Raw genomic sequence first — 16,412 nt, forward strand, 5'->3', positions numbered from 1 at the left:
TAACCACCTGCTATCATGAGAGACCTCAGGGCTGCATGTTTTGAGCCCAGTACTGATCCTGAAAAGCGTTTCCAACCCCACTTACAAGTAAAACTAGCTAAAATGTGCCTGGCTGCTATTCACTGAAAAGCTCATTCTGAGTACATTTTTAGCATACGTTTGCTCCTGCCGGGTCAGCTGAGCAGCGAATTTCTATTTAACCACCTGCTATCATGAGAGACCTCAGGGCTGCATGTTTTGAGCCCAGTACTGATCCTGAAAAGCGTTTCCAACCCCACTTACAAGTAAAACTAGCGAAAATGTGCCTGGCTGCTATTCACTGAAAAGCTCATTCTGTGTACATTTTTGGCATACGTTTGCTCCTACCCTGTCAGCTGAGCAGCGAATTTCTATTTAACCACCTGCTTTCATGAGAGGCCTCAGGGCTGCATGTTTTGAGCTCAGTACTGAGCCTGAAAAGCATTTCCAACCCCACTTACCAGTAAAACTAGCTAAAATGTGCCTGGCTTCTCTTCCCTGAAAAGCTCATTCTGAGTACATTTTTAGCATACGTTTGCTCCTGCCGGGTCAGCTGAGCAGCGAATTTCTATTTAACCACCTGCTATCATGAGAGACCACAGGGCTGCATGTTTTGAGCCCAGTACTAATCCTGAAAAGCGTTTCCAACCCCACTTACAAGTAAAACTAGCTAAAATTTGCCTGGCTGCTATTCACTGAAAAGCTCATTCTGTGTACATTTTTGGCATACGTTTGCTCCTACCGGGTCAGCTGAGCAGCGAATTTCTATTTAACCACCTGCTTTCATGAGAGACCTCAGGGCTGCATGTTTTGAGCCCAGTACTGAGCCTGAAAAGCGTTTCCAACCCCACTTACAAGTAAAACTAGCTAAAATGTGCCTGGCTTCTCTTCACTGAAAAGCTCATTCTGAGTACATTTTAGCATACGTTTGCTTCTGCCGGGTCAGCTGAGCAGCGAATTTCTATTTAACCACCTGCTGTCATGAGAGACCTCAGGGCTGCATGTTTTGAGCCCAGTACTGATCCTGAAAAGCGTTTCCAACCCCACTTACAAGTAAAACTAGCTAAAATGTGCCTGGCTGCTATTCACTGAAAAGCTCATTCTGGGTACATTTTTGGCATACGTTTGCTCCTGCCGGGTCAGCTGAGCAGCGAATTTCTATTTAACCACCTGCTATCATGAGAGACCTCAGGGCTGCATGTTTTGAGCCCAGTACTGAGCCTGAAAAGCGTTTCCAACCCCACTTATAAGTAAAACTAGCTAAAATGTGCCTGGCTGCTATTCACTGAAAAGCTCATTCTGTGTACATTTTTGGCATACGTTTGCTCCTACCGGGTCAGCTGAGCAGCGAATTTCTATTTAACCACCTGATTTCATGAGAGACCTCAGGGCTGCATGTTTTGAGCCCAGTACTGAGCCTGAAAAGCATTTCCAACCCCACTTACAAGTAAAACTAGCTAAAATGTGCCTGGCTTCTCTTCACTGAAAAGCTCATTCTGGGTACATTTTTGGCATACGTTTGCTCCTGCCGGGTCAGCTGAGCAGCGAATTTCTATTTAACCACCTGCTATCATGAGAGACCTCAGGGCTGCATGTTTTGAGCCCAGTACTGAGCCTGAAAAGCGTTTCCAACCCCACTTACAAGTAAAACTAGCTAAAATGTGCCTGGCTGCTATTCACTGAAAAGCTCATTCTGTGTACATTTTTGGCATACGTTTGCTCCTACCGGGTCAGCTGAGCAGCGAATTTCTATTTAACCACCTGATTTCATGAGAGACCTCAGGGCTGCATGTTTTGAGCCCAGTACTGAGCCTGAAAAGCATTTCCAACCCCACTTACAAGTAAAACTAGCTAAAATGTGCCTGGCTTCTCTTCACTGAAAAGCTCATTCTGAGTACATTTTTAGCATACGTTTGCTCCTGCCGGGTCAGCTGAGCAGCGAATTTCTATTTAACCACCTGCTATCATGAGAGACCTCAGGGCTGCATGTTTTGTGCCCAGTACGGATCCTGAAAAGCGTTTCCAACCCCACTTACAAGTAAAACTAGCTAAAATGTGCCTGGCTTCTCTTTACTGAAAAGCTCATTCTGAGTAGATTTTTAGCATACGTTTGCTCCTGCCGGGTCAGCTGAGCAGCGAATTTCTATTTAACCACCTGCTATCATGAGAGACCTCAGGGCTGCATGTTTTGTGCCCAGTACTGATCCTGAAAAGCGTTTCCAACCCCACTTACAAGTAAAACTAGCTAAAATGTGCCTGGCTGCTATTCACTGAAAAGCTCATTCTGTGTACATTTTTGGCATACGTTTGCTCCTACCGGGTCAGCTGAGCAGCGAATTTCTATTTAACCACCTGCTTTCATGAGAGACCTCAGGGCTGCATGTTTTGAGCCCAGTACTGAGCCTGAAAAGCGTTTCCAACCCCACTTACAAGTAAAACTAGCTAAAATGTGCCTGGCTTCTCTTCACTGAAAAGCTCATTCTGAGCACATTTTTAGCATACATTTGCTCCTGCCGGGTCAGCTGAGCATCGAATTTCTATTTAACAACCTGCTTTCATGAGAGACCTCAGGGCTGCATGTTTTGAGCCCAGTACTGAGCCTGAAAAGCGTTTCCAACCCCACTGACAAGTAAAACTAGCTAAAATGTTCCTGGCTTCTCTTCACTGAAAAGCTCATTCTGGGTACATTTTTGGCATACGTTTCCTCCTGCCGGGTCAGCTGAGCAGCGAATTTCTATTTAACCACCTGCTATCATGAGAGACCTCAGGGCTGCATGTTTTGAGCCCAGTACTGAGCCTGAAAAGCGTTTCCAACCCCACTTACAAGTAAAACTAGCTAAAATGTGCCTGGCTGCTATTCACTGAAAAGCTCATTCTGTGTACATTTTTGGCATACGTTTGCTCCTACCGGGTCAGCTGAGCAGCGAATTTCTATTTAACCACCTGATTTCATGAGAGACCTCAGGGCTGCATGTTTTGAGCCCAGTACTGAGCCTGAAAAGCATTTCCAACCCCACTTACAAGTAAAACTACCTAAATTGTGCCTGGCTTCTCTTCACTGAAAAGCTCATTCTGAGTACATTTTTAGCATACGTTTGCTCCTGCCGGGTCAGCTGAGCAGCGAATTTCTATTTAACCACCTGCTATCATGAGAGACCTCAGGGCTGCATGTTTTGTGCCCAGTACTGATCCTGAAAAGCGTTTCCAACCCCACTTACAAGTAAAACTAGCTAAAATGTGCCTGGCTTCTCTTCACTGAAAAGCTCATTCTGAGTACATTTTTAGCATACGTTTGCTCCTGCCGGGTCAGCTGAGCAGCGAATTTCTATTTAACCACCTGCTATCATGAGAGACCTCAGGGCTGCATGTTTTGTGCCCAGTACTGATCCTTAAAAGTGTTTCCAACCCCACTTACAAGTATCACTAGCTAAAATGTGCCTGGCTGCTATTCACTGAAAAGTTCATTCTGTGTACATTTTTGGCATACGTATGCTCCTACCGGGTCAGCTGAGCAGCGAATTTCTATTTAACCACCTGCTTTTATGAGAGACCTCAGGGCTGCATATTTTGAGCCCAGTACTGAGCCTGAAAAGCGTTTCCAACCCCACTTACAAGTAAAACTAGCTAAAATGTGCCTGGCTTCTCTTCACTGAAAAGCTCATTCTGAGCACATTTTTAGCATACATTTGCTCCTGCCGGGTCAGCTGAGCATCGAATTTCTATTTAACCACCTGCTTTCATGAGAGACCTCAGGGCTGCATGTTTTGAGCCCAGTACTGAGCCTGAAAAATCGTTTCCAACCCCACTTACAAGTAAAACTAGCTAAAATGTGCCTGGCTTCTCTTCACTGAAAAGCTCATTCTGAGTACATTTTTGGCATACGTTTGCTCCTGCCGGGTCAGCTGAGCAGCGAATTTCTATTTAACCACCTGCTATCATGAGAGACCTCAGGGCTGCATGTTTTGAGCCCAGTACTGATCCTGAAAAGCGTTTCCAACCCCACTTACAAGTAAAACTAGCTAAAATGTGCCTGGCTGCTATTCACTGAAAAGCTCATTCTGAGTACATTTTTGGCATACGTTTGCTCCTACCGGGTCAGCTGAGCAGCGAATTTCTATTTAACCACCTGATTTCATGAGAGACCTCAGGGCTGCATGTTTTGAGCCCAGTACTGAGCCTGAAAAGCATTTCCAACCCCACTTACAAGTAAAACTAGCTAAAATGTGTCTGGCTTCTCTTCACTGAAAAGCTCATTCTGAGTACATTTTTAGCATACTTTTGCTCCTGCCGGGTCAGCTGAGCAGCGAATTTCTATTTAACCACCTGCTATCATGAGAGACCTCAGGGCTGCATGTTTTGTGCCCAGTACTGATCCTGAAAAGCGTTTCCAACCCCACTTACAAGTAAAACTAGCTAAAATGTGCCTGGCTTCTCTTCACTGAAAAGCTCATTCTGAGTACATTTTTAGCATACGTTTGCTCCTGCCGGGTCAGCTGAGCAGCGAATTTCTATTTAACCACCTGCTATCATGAGAGACCTCAGGGCTGCATGTTTTGTGCCCAGTACTGATCCTGAAAAGCGTTTCCAACCCCACTTACAAGTATCACTAGCTAAAATGTGCCTGGCTGCTATTCACTGAAAAGCTCATTCTGTGTACATTTTTGGCATACGTATGCTCCTACCGGGTCAGCTGAGCAGCGAATTTCTATTTAACCACCTGCTTTCATGAGAGACCTCAGGGCTGCATGTTTTGAGCCCAGTACTGAGCCTGAAAAGCGTTTCCAACCCCACTTACAAGTAAAACTAGCTAAAATGTGCCTGGCTTCTCTTCACTGAAAAGCTCATTCTGAACACATTTTTAGCATACATTTGCTCCTGCCGGGTCAGCTGAGCATCGAATTTCTATTTAACCACCTGCTTTCATGAGAGACCTCAGGGCTGCATGTTTTGAGCCCAGTACTGAGCCTGAAAATCGTTTCCAACCCCACTTACAAGTAAAACTAGCTAAAATGTGCCTGGCTTCTCTTCACTGAAAAGCTCATTCTGAGTACATTTTTGGCATACGTTTGCTCCTGCCGGGTCAGCTGAGCAGCGAATTTCTATTTAACCACCTGCTATCATGAGAGACCTCAGGGCTGCATGTTTTGAGCCCAGTACTGATCCTGAAAAGCGTTTCCAACCCCACTTACAAGTAAAACTAGCTAAAATGTGCCTGGCTGCTATTCACTGAAAAGCTCATTCTGAGTACATTTTTAGCATACGTTTGCTCCTGCCGGGTCAGCTGAGCAGCGAATTTCTATTTAACCACCTGCTATCATGAGAGACCTCAGGGCTGCATGTTTTGAGCCCAGTACTGATCCTGAAAAGCGTTTCCAACCCCACTTACAAGTAAAACTAGCGAAAATGTGCCTGGCTGCTATTCACTGAAAAGCTCATTCTGAGTACATTTTTGGCATACGTTTGCTCCTACCGGGTCAGCTGAGCATCGAATTTCTATTTAACCACCTGCTTTCATGAGAGACCTCAGGGCTGCATGTTTTGAGCCCAGTACTGAGCCTGAAAAGCGTTTCCAACCCCACTTACAAGTAAAACTAGCTAAAATGTGCCTGGCTTCTCTTCACTGAAAAGCTCATTCTGTACATTTTTGGCATACGTTTGCTCCTGCCGGGTCAGCTGAGCAGCGAATTTCTATTTAACCACCTGCTATCATGAGAGACCTCAGGGCTGCATATTTTGAGCCCAGTACTGATCCTGAAAAGCGTTTCCAACCCCACTTACAAGTAAAACTAGCTAAAATGTGCCTGGCGGCTATTCACTGAAAAGCTCATTCTGAGAACATTTTTAGCATACGTTTGCTCTTGCCGGGTCAGCTGAGCAGCAAATTTCTATTTAACCACCTGCTATCATGAGAGACCTCAGGGCTGCATGTTTTGAGCCCAGTACTGATCATGAAAAGCGTTTCCAACCCCACTTACAAGTAAAACTAGCTAAAATGTGCCTGGCTGCTATTCACTGAAAAGCTCATTCTGTGTATATTTTTGACATACGTTTGCTCCTACCGGGTCAGCTGAGCAGCGAACTTCTATTTAGCCACCTGCTATCATGAGAGACCTCAGGGCTGCATGTTTTGTGCCCAGTACTGATCCTGAAAAGCGTTTCCAACCCCACTTACAAGTAAAACTAGCTAAAATGTGCCTGGCTTCTCTTTACTGAAAAGCTCATTCTGAGTAGATTTTTAGCATACATTTGCTCCTGCCGGGTCAGCTGAGCAGCGAATTTCTATTTAACCACCTGCTATCATGAGAGACCTCAGGGCTGCATGTTTTGTGCCCAGTACTGATCCTGAAAAGCGTTTCCAACCCCACTTACAAGTAAAACTAGCTAAAATGTTCCTGGCTTCTCTTCACTGAAAAGCTCATTCTGGGTACATTTTTGGCATACGTTTGCTCCTGCCGGGTCAGCTGAGCAGCGAATTTCTATTTAACCACCTGCTATCATGAGAGACCTCAGGGCTGCATGTTTTGAGCCCAGTACTGAGCCTGAAAAGCGTTTCCAACCCCACTTACAAGTAAAACTAGCTAAAATGTGCCTGGCTGCTATTCACTGAAAAGCTCATTCTGTGTACATTTTTGGCATACGTTTGCTCCTACCGGGTCAGCTGAGCAGCGAATTTCTATTTAACCACCTGATTTCATGAGAGACCTCAGGGCTGCATGTTTTGAGCCCAGTACTGAGCCTGAAAAGCATTTCCAACCCCACTTACAAGTAAAACTAGCTAAAATGTGCCTGGCTTCTCTTCACTGAAAAGCTCATTCTGAGTACATTTTTAGCATACGTTTGCTCCTGCCGGGTCAGCTGAGCAGCGAATTTCTATTTAACCACCTGCTATCATGAGAGACCTCAGGGCTGCATGTTTTGTGCCCAGTACTGATCCTGAAAGGCGTTTCCAACCCCACTTACAAGTAAAACTAGCTAAAATGTGCCTGGCTTCTCTTCACTGAAAAGCTCATTCTGAGTACATTTTTAGCATACGTTTGCTCCTGCCGGGTCAGCTGAGCAGCAAATTTCTATTTAACCACCTGCTATCATGAGAGACCTCAGGGCTGCATGTTTTGTGCCCAGTACTGATCCTGAAAAGCGTTTCCAACCCCACTTACAAGTATCACTAGCTAAAATGTGCCTGGCTGCTATTCACTGAAAAGCTCATTCTGTGTAAATTTTTGGCATACGTATGCTCCTACCGGGTCAGCTGAGCAGCGAATTTCTATTTAACCACCTGCTTTCATGAGAGACCTCAGGGCTGCATGTTTTGAGCCCAGTACTGAGCCTGAAAAGCGTTTCCAACCCCACTTACAAGTAAAACTAGCTAAAATGTGCCTGGCTTCTCTTCACTGAAAAGCTCATTCTGAGCACATTTTTAGCATACATTTGCTCCTGCCGGGTCAGCTGAGCATCGAATTTCTATTTAACCACCTGCTTTCATGAGAGACCTCAGGGCTGCATGTTTTGAGCCCAGTACTGAGCCTGAAAAATCGTTTCCAACCCCACTTACAAGTAAAACTAGCTAAAATGTGCCTGGCTTCTCTTCACTGAAAAGCTCATTCTGAGTACATTTTTGGCATACGTTTGCTCCTGCCGGGTCAGCTGAGCAGCGAATTTCTATTTAACCACCTGCTATCATGAGAGACCTCAGGGCTGCATGTTTTGAGCCCAGTACTGATCCTGAAAAGCGTTTCCAACCCCACTTACAAGTAAAACTAGCTAAAATGTGCCTGGCTGCTATTCACTGAAAAGCTCATTCTGAGTACATTTTTGGCATACGTTTGCTCCTACCGGGTCAGCTGAGCAGCGAATTTCTATTTAACCACCTGATTTCATGAGAGACCTCAGGGCTGCATGTTTTGAGCCCAGTACTGAGCCTGAAAAGCATTTCCAACCCCACTTACAAGTAAAACTAGCTAAAATGTGCCTGGCTTCTCTTCACTGAAAAGCTCATTCTGAGTACATTTTTAGCATACTTTTGCTCCTGCCGGGTCAGCTGAGCAGCGAATTTCTATTTAACCACCTGCTATCATGAGAGACCTCAGGGCTGCATGTTTTGTGCCCAGTACTGATCCTGAAAAGCGTTTCCAACCCCACTTACAAGTAAAACTAGCTAAAATGTGCCTGGCTTCTCTTCACTGAAAAGCTCATTCTGAGTACATTTTTAGCATACGTTTGCTCCTGCCGGGTCAGCTGAGCAGCGAATTTCTATTTAACCACCTGCTATCATGAGAGACCTCAGGGCTGCATGTTTTGTGCCCAGTACTGATCCTGAAAAGCGTTTCCAACCCCACTTACAAGTATCACTAGCTAAAATGTGCCTGGCTGCTATTCACTGAAAAGCTCATTCTGTGTACATTTTTGGCATACGTATGCTCCTACCGGGTCAGCTGAGCAGCGAATTTCTATTTAACCACCTGCTTTCATGAGAGACCTCAGGGCTGCATGTTTTGAGCCCAGTACTGAGCCTGAAAAGCGTTTCCAACCCCACTTACAAGTAAAACTAGCTAAAATGTGCCTGGCTTCTCTTCACTGAAAAGCTCATTCTGAACACATTTTTAGCATACATTTGCTCCTGCCGGGTCAGCTGAGCATCGAATTTCTATTTAACCACCTGCTTTCATGAGAGACCTCAGGGCTGCATGTTTTGAGCCCAGTACTGAGCCTGAAAATCGTTTCCAACCCCACTTACAAGTAAAACTAGCTAAAATGTGCCTGGCTTCTCTTCACTGAAAAGCTCATTCTGAGTACATTTTTGGCATACGTTTGCTCCTGCCGGGTCAGCTGAGCAGCGAATTTCTATTTAACCACCTGCTATCATGAGAAACCTCAGGGCTGCATGTTTTGAGCCCAGTACTGATCCTGAAAAGCGTTTCCAACCCCACTTACAAGTAAAACTAGCTAAAATGTGCCTGGCTGCTATTCACTGAAAAGCTCATTCTGAGTACATTTTTAGCATACGTTTGCTCCTGCCGGGTCAGCTGAGCAGCGAATTTCTATTTAACCACCTGCTATCATGAGAGACCTCAGGGCTGCATGTTTTGAGCCCAGTACTGATCCTGAAAAGCGTTTCCAACCCCACTTACAAGTAAAACTAGCGAAAATGTGCCTGGCTGCTATTCACTGAAAAGCTCATTCTGAGTACATTTTTGGCATACGTTTGCTCCTACCGGGTCAGCTGAGCATCGAATTTCTATTTAACCACCTGCTTTCATGAGAGACCTCAGGGCTGCATGTTTTGAGCCCAGTACTGAGCCTGAAAAGCGTTTCCAACCCCACTTACAAGTAAAACTAGCTAAAATGTGCCTGGCTTCTCTTCACTGAAAAGCTCATTCTGTACATTTTTGGCATACGTTTGCTCCTGCCGGGTCAGCTGAGCAGCGAATTTCTATTTAACCACCTGCTATCATGAGAGACCTCAGGGCTGCATGTTTTGAGCCCAGTACTGATCCTGAAAAGCGTTTCCAACCCCACTTACAAGTAAAACTAGCTAAAATGTGCCTGGCGGCTATTCACTGAAAAGCTCATTCTGAGAACATTTTTAGCATACGTTTGCTCTTGCCGGGTCAGCTGAGCAGCAAATTTCTATTTAACCACCTGCTATCATGAGAGACCTCAGGGCTGCATGTTTTGAGCCCAGTACTGATCATGAAAAGCGTTTCCAACCCCACTTACAAGTAAAACTAGCTAAAATGTGCCTGGCTGCTATTCACTGAAAAGCTCATTCTGTGTACATTTTTGACATACGATTGCTCCTACCGGGTCAGCTGAGCAGCGAACTTCTATTTAGCCACCTGCTATCATGAGAGACCTCAGGGCTGCATGTTTTGTGCCCAGTACTGATCCTGAAAAGCGTTTCCAACCCCACTTACAAGTAAAACTAGCTAAAATGTGCCTGGCTTCTCTTTACTGAAAAGCTCATTCTGAGTAGATTTTTAGCATACGTTTGCTCCTGCCGGGTCAGCTGAGCAGCGAATTTCTATTTAACCACCTGCTATCATGAGAGACCTCAGGGCTGCATGTTTTGTGCCCAGTACTGATCCTGAAAAGCGTTTCCAACCCCACTTACAAGTAAAACTAGCTAAAATGTGCCTGGCTGCTATTCACTGAAAAGCTCATTCTGGGTACATTTTTGGCATACGTTTGCTCCTGCCGGGTCAGCTGAGCAGCGAATTTCTATTTAACCACCTGCTATCATGAGAGACCTCAGGGCTGCATGTTTTGAGCCCAGTACTGAGCCTGAAAAGCGTTTCCAACCCCACTTATAAGTAAAACTAGCTAAAATGTGCCTGGCTGCTATTCACTGAAAAGCTCATTCTGTGTACATTTTTGGCATACGTTTGCTCCTACCGGGTCAGCTGAGCAGCGAATTTCTATTTAACCACCTGATTTCATGAGAGACCTCAGGGCTGCATGTTTTGAGCCCAGTACTGAGCCTGAAAAGCATTTCCAACCCCACTTACAAGTAAAACTAGCTAAAATGTGCCTGGCTTCTCTTCACTGAAAAGCTCATTCTGGGTACATTTTTGGCATACGTTTGCTCCTGCCGGGTCAGCTGAGCAGCGAATTTCTATTTAACCACCTGCTATCATGAGAGACCTCAGGGCTGCATGTTTTGAGCCCAGTACTGAGCCTGAAAAGCGTTTCCAACCCCACTTACAAGTAAAACTAGCTAAAATGTGCCTGGCTGCTATTCACTGAAAAGCTCATTCTGTGTACATTTTTGGCATACGTTTGCTCCTACCGGGTCAGCTGAGCAGCGAATTTCTATTTAACCACCTGATTTCATGAGAGACCTCAGGGCTGCATGTTTTGAGCCCAGTACTGAGCCTGAAAAGCATTTCCAACCCCACTTACAAGTAAAACTAGCTAAAATGTGCCTGGCTTCTCTTCACTGAAAAGCTCATTCTGAGTACATTTTTAGCATACGTTTGCTCCTGCCGGGTCAGCTGAGCAGCGAATTTCTATTTAACCACCTGCTATCATGAGAGACCTCAGGGCTGCATGTTTTGTGCCCAGTACTGATCCTGAAAAGCGTTTCCAACCCCACTTACAAGTAAAACTAGCTAAAATGTGCCTGGCTTCTCTTCACTGAAAAGCTCATTCTGAGTACATTTTTAGCATACGTTTGCTCCTGCCGGGTCAGCTGAGCAGCGAATTTCTATTTAACCACCTGCTATCATGAGAGACCTCAGGGCTGCATGTTTTGTGCCCAGTACTGATCCTGAAAAGCGTTTCCAACCCCACTTACAAGTATCACTAGCTAAAATGTGCCTGGCTGCTATTCACTGAAAAGCTCATTCTGTGTACATTTTTGGCATACGTATGCTCCTACCGGGTCAGCTGAGCAGCGAATTTCTATTTAACCACCTGCTTTCATGAGAGACCTCAGGGCTGCATGTTTTGAGCCCAGTACTGAGCCTGAAAAGCGTTTCCAACCCCACTTACAAGTAAAACTAGCTAAAATGTGCCTGGCTTCTCTTCACTGAAAAGCTCATTCTGAACACATTTTTAGCATACATTTGCTCCTGCCGGGTCAGCTGAGCATCGAATTTCTATTTAACCACCTGCTTTCATGAGAGACCTCAGGGCTGCATGTTTTGAGCCCAGTACTGAGCCTGAAAATCGTTTCCAACCCCACTTACAAGTAAAACTAGCTAAAATGTGCCTGGCTTCTCTTCACTGAAAAGCTCATTCTGAGTACATTTTTGGCATACGTTTGCTCCTGCCGGGTCAGCTGAGCAGCGAATTTCTATTTAACCACCTGCTATCATGAGAGACCTCAGGGCTGCATGTTTTGAGCCCAGTACTGATCCTGAAAAGCGTTTCCAACCCCACTTACAAGTAAAACTAGCTAAAATGTGCCTGGCTGCTATTCACTGAAAAGCTCATTCTGAGTACATTTTTAGCATACGTTTGCTCCTGCCGGGTCAGCTGAGCAGCGAATTTCTATTTAACCACCTGCTATCATGAGAGACCTCAGGGCTGCATGTTTTGAGCCCAGTACTGATCCTGAAAAGCGTTTCCAACCCCACTTACAAGTAAAACTAGCGAAAATGTGCCTGGCTGCTATTCACTGAAAAGCTCATTCTGAGTACATTTTTGGCATACGTTTGCTCCTACCGGGTCAGCTGAGCATCGAATTTCTATTTAACCACCTGCTTTCATGAGAGACCTCAGGGCTGCATGTTTTGAGCCCAGTACTGAGCCTGAAAAGCGTTTCCAACCCCACTTACAAGTAAAACTAGCTAAAATGTGCCTGGCTTCTCTTCACTGAAAAGCTCATTCTGTACATTTTTGGCATACGTTTGCTCCTGCCGGGTCAGCTGAGCAGCGAATTTCTATTTAACCACCTGCTATCATGAGAGACCTCAGGGCTGCATATTTTGAGCCCAGTACTGATCCTGAAAAGCGTTTCCAACCCCACTTACAAGTAAAACTAGCTAAAATGTGCCTGGCGGCTATTCACTGAAAAGCTCATTCTGAGAACATTTTTAGCATACGTTTGCTCTTGCCGGGTCAGCTGAGCAGCAAATTTCTATTTAACCACCTGCTATCATGAGAGACCTCAGGGCTGCATGTTTTGAGCCCAGTACTGATCATGAAAAGCGTTTCCAACCCCACTTACAAGTAAAACTAGCTAAAATGTGCCTGGCTGCTATTCACTGAAAAGCTCATTCTGTGTATATTTTTGACATACGTTTGCTCCTACCGGGTCAGCTGAGCAGCGAACTTCTATTTAGCCACCTGCTATCATGAGAGACCTCAGGGCTGCATGTTTTGTGCCCAGTACTGATCCTGAAAAGCGTTTCCAACCCCACTTACAAGTAAAACTAGCTAAAATGTGCCTGGCTTCTCTTTACTGAAAAGCTCATTCTGAGTAGATTTTTAGCATACATTTGCTCCTGCCGGGTCAGCTGAGCAGCGAATTTCTATTTAACCACCTGCTATCATGAGAGACCTCAGGGCTGCATGTTTTGTGCCCAGTACTGATCCTGAAAAGCGTTTCCAACCCCACTTACAAGTAAAACTAGCTAAAATGTTCCTGGCTTCTCTTCACTGAAAAGCTCATTCTGGGTACATTTTTGGCATACGTTTGCTCCTGCCGGGTCAGCTGAGCAGCGAATTTCTATTTAACCACCTGCTATCATGAGAGACCTCAGGGCTGCATGTTTTGAGCCCAGTACTGAGCCTGAAAAGCGTTTCCAACCCCACTTACAAGTAAAACTAGCTAAAATGTGCCTGGCTGCTATTCACTGAAAAGCTCATTCTGTGTACATTTTTGGCATACGTTTGCTCCTACCGGGTCAGCTGAGCAGCGAATTTCTATTTAACCACCTGATTTCATGAGAGACCTCAGGGCTGCATGTTTTGAGCCCAGTACTGAGCCTGAAAAGCATTTCCAACCCCACTTACAAGTAAAACTAGCTAAAATGTGCCTGGCTTCTCTTCACTGAAAAGCTCATTCTGAGTACATTTTTAGCATACGTTTGCTCCTGCCGGGTCAGCTGAGCAGCGAATTTCTATTTAACCACCTGCTATCATGAGAGACCTCAGGGCTGCATGTTTTGTGCCCAGTACTGATCCTGAAAGGCGTTTCCAACCCCACTTACAAGTAAAACTAGCTAAAATGTGCCTGGCTTCTCTTCACTGAAAAGCTCATTCTGAGTACATTTTTAGCATACGTTTGCTCCTGCCGGGTCAGCTGAGCAGCAAATTTCTATTTAACCACCTGCTATCATGAGAGACCTCAGGGCTGCATGTTTTGTGCCCAGTACTGATCCTGAAAAGCGTTTCCAACCCCACTTACAAGTATCACTAGCTAAAATGTGCCTGGCTGCTATTCACTGAAAAGCTCATTCTGTGTAAATTTTTGGCATACGTATGCTCCTACCGGGTCAGCTGAGCAGCGAATTTCTATTTAACCACCTGCTTTCATGAGAGACCTCAGGGCTGCATGTTTTGAGCCCAGTACTGAGCCTGAAAAGCGTTTCCAACCCCACTTACAAGTAAAACTAGCTAAAATGTGCCTGGCTTCTCTTCACTGAAAAGCTCATTCTGAGCACATTTTTAGCATACATTTGCTCCTGCCGGGTCAGCTGAGCATCGAATTTCTATTTAACCACCTGCTTTCATGAGAGACCTCAGGGCTGCATGTTTTGAGCCCAGTACTGAGCCTGAAAAATCGTTTCCAACCCCACTTACAAGTAAAACTAGCTAAAATGTGCCTGGCTTCTCTTCACTGAAAAGCTCATTCTGAGTACATTTTTGGCATACGTTTGCTCCTGCCGGGTCAGCTGAGCAGCGAATTTCTATTTAACCACCTGCTATCATGAGAGACCTCAGGGCTGCATGTTTTGAGCCCAGTACTGATCCTGAAAAGCGTTTCCAACCCCACTTACAAGTAAAACTAGCTAAAATGTGCCTGGCTGCTATTCACTGAAAAGCTCATTCTGAGTACATTTTTGGCATACGTTTGCTCCTACCGGGTCAGCTGAGCAGCGAATTTCTATTTAACCACCTGATTTCATGAGAGACCTCAGGGCTGCATGTTTTGAGCCCAGTACTGAGCCTGAAAAGCATTTCCAACCCCACTTACAAGTAAAACTAGCTAAAATGTGCCTGGCTTCTCTTCACTGAAAAGCTCATTCTGAGTACATTTTTAGCATACTTTTGCTCCTGCCGGGTCAGCTGAGCAGCGAATTTCTATTTAACCACCTGCTATCATGAGAGACCTCAGGGCTGCATGTTTTGTGCCCAGTACTGATCCTGAAAAGCGTTTCCAACCCCACTTACAAGTAAAACTAGCTAAAATGTGCCTGGCTTCTCTTCACTGAAAAGCTCATTCTGAGTACATTTTTAGCATACGTTTGCTCCTGCCGGGTCAGCTGAGCAGCGAATTTCTATTTAACCACCTGCTATCATGAGAGACCTCAGGGCTGCATGTTTTGTGCCCAGTACTGATCCTGAAAAGCGTTTCCAACCCCACTTACAAGTATCACTAGCTAAAATGTGCCTGGCTGCTATTCACTGAAAAGCTCATTCTGTGTACATTTTTGGCATACGTATGCTCCTACCGGGTCAGCTGAGCAGCGAATTTCTATTTAACCACCTGCTTTCATGAGAGACCTCAGGGCTGCATGTTTTGAGCCCAGTACTGAGCCTGAAAAGCGTTTCCAACCCCACTTACAAGTAAAACTAGCTAAAATGTGCCTGGCTTCTCTTCACTGAAAAGCTCATTCTGAACACATTTTTAGCATACATTTGCTCCTGCCGGGTCAGCTGAGCATCGAATTTCTATTTAACCACCTGCTTTCATGAGAGACCTCAGGGCTGCATGTTTTGAGCCCAGTACTGAGCCTGAAAATCGTTTCCAACCCCACTTACAAGTAAAACTAGCTAAAATGTGCCTGGCTTCTCTTCACTGAAAAGCTCATTCTGAGTACATTTTTGGCATACGTTTGCTCCTGCCGGGTCAGCTGAGCAGCGAATTTCTATTTAACCACCTGCTATCATGAGAAACCTCAGGGCTGCATGTTTTGAGCCCAGTACTGATCCTGAAAAGCGTTTCCAACCCCACTTACAAGTAAAACTAGCTAAAATGTGCCTGGCTGCTATTCACTGAAAAGCTCATTCTGAGTACATTTTTAGCATACGTTTGCTCCTGCCGGGTCAGCTGAGCAGCGAATTTCTATTTAACCACCTGCTATCATGAGAGACCTCAGGGCTGCATGTTTTGAGCCCAGTACTGATCCTGAAAAGCGTTTCCAACCCCACTTACAAGTAAAACTAGCGAAAATGTGCCTGGCTGCTATTCACTGAAAAGCTCATTCTGAGTACATTTTTGGCATACGTTTGCTCCTACCGGGTCAGCTGAGCATCGAATTTCTATTTAACCACCTGCTTTCATGAGAGACCTCAGGGCTGCATGTTTTGAGCCCAGTACTGAGCCTGAAAAGCGTTTCCAACCCCACTTACAAGTAAAACTAGCTAAAATGTGCCTGGCTTCTCTTCACTGAAAAGCTCATTCTGTACATTTTTGGCATACGTTTGCTCCTGCCGGGTCAGCTGAGCAGCGAATTTCTATTTAACCACCTGCTATCATGAGAGACCTCAGGGCTGCATGTTTTGAGCCCAGTACTGATCCTGAAAAGCGTTTCCAACCCCACTTACAAGTAAAACTAGCTAAAATGTGCCTGGCGGCTATTCACTGAAAAGCTCATTCTGAGAACATTTTTAGCATACGTTTGCTCTTGCCGGGTCAGCTGAGCAGCAAATTTCTATTTAACCACCTGCTATCATGAGAGACCTCAGGGCTGCATGTTTTGAGCCCAGTACTGATCATGAAAAGC

Source organism: Lissotriton vulgaris, chromosome 4_1, assembly GCF_964263255.1.
Source record: "Lissotriton vulgaris chromosome 4_1, aLisVul1.2, whole genome shotgun sequence".
In the NCBI taxonomy this organism is placed as follows: Eukaryota; Metazoa; Chordata; class Amphibia; order Caudata; family Salamandridae; genus Lissotriton; species Lissotriton vulgaris.